The sequence below is a fragment of the Solanum lycopersicum genome, chromosome 5 (genome assembly GCF_036512215.1).
Source record: "Solanum lycopersicum chromosome 5, SLM_r2.1".
Classification (NCBI taxonomy): domain Eukaryota; kingdom Viridiplantae; phylum Streptophyta; class Magnoliopsida; order Solanales; family Solanaceae; genus Solanum; species Solanum lycopersicum.
The window spans coordinates 64,971,522-64,977,521 of NC_090804.1; positions in this window are offsets into that span (position 1 = coordinate 64,971,522).

A 6,000-nucleotide genomic window follows, 5' to 3' on the forward strand; every position below is an offset into this window, starting at 1 on the left:
GAGATGGAATTGTTTGAAAATTAAATTGCATTGAATTCGTTAAATGATTTGATTGTGGGGAAAGATTAGAGGCGAGATTATAGGGATGAGAAAGATGGACTTGAGTTCTTTCACAATAAAGTATCTGGAAGGGAAAAATAGAAATTTTTGTATTTTTATAAATGAATAGATATTAAACAAAAATACATAAACATATGTAGTGTAGTTTAGTAATTTATTCCATTCGTGAACCTTATTTGAATTTGATTAGCGATGCTCATATAGTCTAATGGGTCTATACGAGCCCACACAAAACTGGTATAAGCCCCAAATATTACTAGCATCGAAGCCATAAGCCCATGGCTTTAGAGGCAATGGCAAATGTCATTAATCTATGAATTTAAGTTTTATGTATTAGCAATATACAAATATTTAAATGAAAATTAAAGTTACTGATATACTAAAAACATAGCATATAAATTTCTATAATCAATTAAACTACACTTGTACCACTAAAACTCCTTGTATTGAAAATGTATACTAGCTAACATTTTTTAAAAAACAAAAATAGAGATGACAATAGGGCGAGGCAAAGCAAGACAGGGTACACCCTTAGCATTGAAGGACAAGGGAAAAAATTGCTTAAACGGATGTTATACATATGTATTTGTATATATGGCAAGAGAGATTGGGAGAAGGAGGAGAAAGGCAAGCGATACTGGGAGAGAGAGGAGATAGGCAAGCGAGATTGAGAGAGGGAGGAGAGAGGCGAGCGAGAGAGGGCAGAAGTTTGAGAGAAGTGAACTGTATATGTATATAATTGTATATAACTATATATTATTCATATAGATTTGTATAAATGGCAAGCGAGATTGGGAGAGGGAGGAGAGAGGGGAGCGATATTGAGAGAGGGAGGAGAGAGACGAGCGAGAGAGGACAGAGACTGGGAGAGAGGTGAATTGTATATGTATATAGGTTAAAAATTATATATTATACATATGTATTTGTATACCCTGACGAATTATACATATACAAACATGACTAACTATACAAACTTGAAGTCAGCCCACGTAATTAATGTATAATGTTAGTCACGAATGATAATTATAGCAAACTATATCTAAGATGAGTAATTAAATAATATAAGTTTGGTTCGCCGCGTAATTTTCATTTTTTAAAATGGCCACGAAAAGTACCTATGAAGTGCAAAGATTGACACTCGATTGGAGATGCAAATGCATTAGAAGCAAGCTTGGGACATGCCATTTCAATTCCTCCAAATTTGCCATTTCAATGCTATTAACATCACAAATTTAATTTTTGGGACTTTAGTTAGAGCCACTCTATCCCTTTGCATTCCAGGAATTGATGCAGCTACATCTGCTCCCTAAACAAATATTGAAATCACATAAAGAAATACATAATGGAATTTCTGAAATCTTATATAATTATATACATCTAGAAGTATTGAAAACGATACGAATTATTAGTTTTATTCTCAAATTACACAATCTTTTAAAATACTTTTTTTACTTAACTAACTCAACTTAAATGCTATAGTAGTGAAATACGTCCTTATTTCTCGTCAACTTTAGGGGTGTTTCAACACTTTTCTCAACTTTTTATTAAGAGTCTCATGCTCTTACAAAAATTTGAGATCATTTGTTATGTCATGTTACCAATGCCGTCAAAACATCAACTAAGGGGTATCAAAACATAAAGAAGTAAAATTATGTAGAAGTCAAGGAGCGTCAATATGTAATATATATACATAAAAATATTCTTACCCTAGCTATACAATGTAATTTTCCGACAGTACCCGTCAACTACATGCTGCTCCATCACTACATGTTACAGATTGGGGTGTATCTAAGTTTATTTAGTCAAATAAAAAATATTTTTAAAACTATCAATAATTAAACAATAAAATTAATAATTTATATCAAATTCACGATGTTTTCATTACTTTGAATACAACAAGGAAATTAATAATAATATATAATAATACTTACTTAACTGAAACCTAAAACACCATCAAATGGTGAAGTACATGTTAGCTTCAACATATTGAATACATTCTTCAAAATTGTAAATTTCCTTGAAGTGCAAAAATATTGTAAATTATTAATTCTTGAAATTTCATGTGTGACACGTATAAATTGAAATATGGAAAATAACATATAAAATCTAAAATTGTGTATTTAATATATATTAAAAATTGATTTAACTTCCAAAATATGTCACATATTATTTATAAGTACATATTTGAAATATTATAAAAATAATTAACAGAAAAATCATAAAATTAAACAAATAAAATAACATATATTGAGCCCGAAATTATGTGGACTTTTGTATCTTGACATAGCCTAAACCAAAATTTACATTATTTTTAAAAATAGGCTACGCCAATGCAATTTTGCTAGGCAAATTTTTTGTTACTCATTAAGCATAAATTGTGAACATAAATTAATTTTCCTTATAAGACAGAAGTTTAACATATTTCAAGATAATGAACCTACTCAATTGATCATAATGATAAATATTGTGGCCAACCAAGTTCCAATTCTTTCTTCAACATATTAGCACTAGTTGCACATAGGAATTCTATAAATAATATAAAATTTTGAATTGACAATTAAAAGATAAAAGTTTATAATTTGAATAGAAAGATAAGTACACTAACAACATCAAATCCAAAATTTATAAAAAGGAAAAAAGACTAATATGTCTCTTAATTTTACGATTTAGAGTTGAAATATACTCTTTTTGGCTAACGGAAAAAAATAATTTTTTTAAAATTTCTTTTATTAAAATTAAATTTATATAAGGGTATATTTGATCAAATATACTTATGTAATTTTGCGATTTAGAGTTGAAATATACTCTTTTTAGCTAACGGAAAAAAATAATTTTTTTTATTAAAATTAAATTTATATAAGGGCATATTTGATCAGATCACTCACATAAAGTACATGAGTATATTTGATCATTCTTTCTCACACAGACTAATTTTTTTTTATATACCTAGTTAATAGAAACATACAACTAACTTTTTTATCGACCCTAAATAACAATAACCTACGACTAATATTTTTGTCAACCCTATTAAATATTGTAACAACATGTTTAGTCGGTTCGAGCAGTAGAATTATTTTTGATAAAAACTGACTGGATCGACGGATCACACGACGGACCGTCATGGTCACGACGAACCGTGATGGACTCCGTCGTCCCATACTTGTGTAATTTCTTCTGCTGCTCTCCTCATTACCCTCGACGACAGGTAGGACGAGCCGTCATAGGCACAACGGTCCGTCAAGGGTCTTCATTCCAAAACACTTCAACTCTGAAATCTGGGTACTGGGATCGACTCTCTCAACTTCACGACGGAACTGCAGCACGGACCGTCGTAGATACGATGGACCGTCACAAGTTGCGTAACTTCACTACTGAATTTAACTCTCTGAACTTTGTGACGGACCTACAGGACAGACTGTCATAGATACGACGGGCCGTCACAAGCGGCATAATCCCGACTTAGTCAGACTTCCGCTAAAAGTTTTAAAGGGGTGTTTCGGACTATTCATGATTATAATTATGAAATTAGTGGGATAAGTTCAATAATTTATTTATTTGGAGGTTAAAGGAGATAATAGGGAAATAAATAGTGGGTTACTGTTATCATCTTTTATAATTGATTAAGGGTAAAAGAAAAAGAATCTGAGGAAGAAAAAAGAAAAAGATCAGGAAAGGGAGAACGAGCGGGAGAGAGAGAACGAAGAGGACAACAAAGACATTGGGAAGGTAGCTTGCTTGATCACGATTCTTCGGTGGAGGTAGGTTATACTTGATTTCTATGTGATAGATAAACTCTAAATAGCGATCAATATGTATTGGGTGGTATTGTAAAGTCTTCTATGTACTTGATTGTGTGATTGTATGATTGATTGTACAGTTGTGGTTGGTTAGAATGATGAGATTGTTGAACCTTCAATCTTAAATCCTTTCTATTAAGATGACGCCTTGACATAGAGAAAGACCTGATGAAATAAAATAATGAGATAAATGGATCGGAGTGTCACGTTCCGACACGGTAATATTGGATCGGAGTGTCACGTTCCGACACGGTAATATTGGATCGGAGTGTCACGTTCCGACACGTATTAGGGGATCAGAGTGTCATGTTCCGACACGGTATATGGGAACGGAGTGTCACGTTCCGACACGATAAAATAATAAAGAGAATGAATCTCGAATTAGGTTAATATGCTCAAAATTGAAGAACCTATTTCCCAAATGAGTATGGTGTGGAGGCTTGAGTCCTCATAGGTGTGCTTGGTGTTGTTGCCAATGGTTCTTGTAATTGTTGCTTGTCACCTGTTAAGTATTGTGGTTGATTTTATATTATTATTCAGTATATATTGTTTTCTATTTTGAGTTGGCCGATGATACCTACTCAGTACGTGTTCCTTGTACTGACCCTTACTTGTAATTTTCTTCTTTGTTATTTGTGGAGTGCAGCAAGCGTGCCATCGACTTCGACTCGTCCTCAACTCTAGCCAGTCTCCAGCACATCAGATTTTAGGGTGAGCTATTATTCCTAGCTCGGACTGGATTCTCTCCTTCACATCTTGATGTCTTGAAGTTGGGACATGGACCATCTTTTTACTTATTTTAGCTTCTTAAATACTCTTAGATTTAGAAATTTGAGGATAGATGTTCTTGATGTGATGACTTCCAGATTTTGGGGATAATAATTGCTAAACTTTAGAAGCTTATTTATTTGGTTATCTTAATAAGTTTTGGATCTTCCGCATTATTTTGTTATTCATAGTTGAACTACTAGTATATGTTGGGGTTTAGATTCGTTGATTTGCTCACCTAGGAGAGTAAGTGTGGGTGTCACTCGCGACTCGTTTTAAATCGTGACAAATAGTAACCTAAGTGAATCACACACTAATTTAGTGTTGTGTCTTTATGTTACACCGATTTGATAATTACGCATCTTACTATATATTTGAGTAAGATACATCTGAATTTTGTATATGTATATTAAAAATACAATAAAATGTTAGAGAAGACGAGAAAAGATGTTATAACTTACCCAACATGAATCTTTTGGTTGCATTTTTACATTTACAAGTGTCAAAATAATAGAAATTAACTTTATTTAAAAATTTTAAAAAAAGTCTGTATGGTCTTTTTAAATATTTGTGGCCATTTTTGAGCCACAAAATTGTAGTCTTTTAGTAGCTCTATAAATTAAATTTGAAGGGGACTTTGAGATATTTGTTTTTCCACTTGCATGCTTTTATGAGTGAGTTTGAGAAAGTTGGAGTTGATTATAATTGCTTTTTGATCGAAATTATATTATTATATGTAATGACCCCAGAGATCATTTTTGATAATTTTGAACTATTCATTGACTTTAGTTAATTATTTGTGGACAATTGACTTAATTGATAGTTAATGGACTAAAGTATCATTTATTTAAGATCTTATACCATTTGTTCCATATAATAAAATTAAGTTAGTAAAATTTACCACTTAAATACCTAATTACTTTAATTAAAAACAAGAAGGAGATAAGAGAAAAAGGGAAAGAAATTAACCTGTGAGTGGCGGCGGCACCACTTCAACTTGTCCAGGTAAAGAGCAATGCTATCGACATATATATATATATATATATTAGTTTATTATTATTGTAATGTTTTGAAATACAAAGGAGTTAATTTTTAGTTGCATATAAATATGCAAATTAGTATATATGTAGTACCGTTTTTCTTTGTATTAAAAAAAAAAAATTGGATGGCCAATGTGGTCATTGGAAAATGACCCTTGTTAATCCTTGTGAATGATGATTTGAATTTAGGAAAAAGATTCACAATTAAATTGAAAAAAAATAATAATAATAAAAAAAAGAAATCTGCAGACCTATGTTGTTCATTATTTGTCCTATTCCTATGTTACTTTGATTTTTGGAGATAGTTTTTATATGTTGGCATATTATAGCAAGTA